Source organism: Athene cunicularia, assembly GCF_003259725.1.
Source record: "Athene cunicularia isolate RWA chromosome 26 unlocalized genomic scaffold, athCun1 chr26_part2, whole genome shotgun sequence".
NCBI classification, from domain to species: domain Eukaryota; kingdom Metazoa; phylum Chordata; class Aves; order Strigiformes; family Strigidae; genus Athene; species Athene cunicularia.
In genome coordinates this window covers 2,207,858-2,208,765 of record NW_020799137.1, presented here as the reverse complement: position 1 = coordinate 2,208,765, position 908 = coordinate 2,207,858, and positions in this window count along the sequence as shown.

Sequence of the window (908 nt, the reverse complement as noted above, 5' to 3'; positions counted from 1 at the left end):
CTCCCCCACACCATATCCCCCAGCAGCATTGATTCCCTTAGGTTACTGTTTCTCTTAGGTTTTTAAAATGTGACATCTAAGCATCTTTGACTCTAATAGCTGTTTAAATAGGTACAGTGTTATTTTTTTAAAAGACTTCAGTGGAAGACTGAAGGATTTGGTAAAGGTGAATGTGCTGGACATTTTGAAAAATACTTATGCACTCCTGGGTGTGACTCTGTTTAGCACAGGCAGATGCAACCCCTACGTGGTAGGAAGGCAAGTATTTAATTGTCCTCCGCTGACTTGGGCAGTGGCCCCTGAAGAGCAAGGCTGAGCCCACAGCTTTTAGGAAATGTGACTGGGGCTCTCCTGCCCTCTTCAGTTGGCTGATGGGGTCCCCGAGGTCAAAGAAATGACTGACAATTCTGTGCTCAGAAGGTGAGTTCCAGCACCGTGGCAGAAGCAGCGGTGGTAACTGACTGGGAAGAGAAGGTAGCCTTTCTGGGAAATTGGGCTCTGTTTAAAAACATACCTTGTCCTGTCTTGTCCTTCTTAGTTACATTATATTTGTTTATGGCAGATCTCGAGTTGTGGAAGAATAATAACTGAGAAGGAATGCCAGCTGAATACTATACAGGAGGAACACCCGAGATACACACGAGAATGCCTGGCTGGCACCGTGTTTCATAAAGCCCTTGGCATAGAGGTATGCATTTACCTGGACACAGGAACCTGGCTGCAATTAGCAGAGTAATTTAATCCTCAGCTCACACGTTCAGTGAATTTGGCTGAGTAGCTAATCTGAAAGAAAAGAAGAAGGACAGATGACTGAGCAAGGGAGGATGAGAGACAGAGCGGTCTGTCTCCAGAAGGGTCCTCAGTCCAGTGTGGGGTTTTTGAAAAGAAAAGGGAGGGAGGGAGGGAGG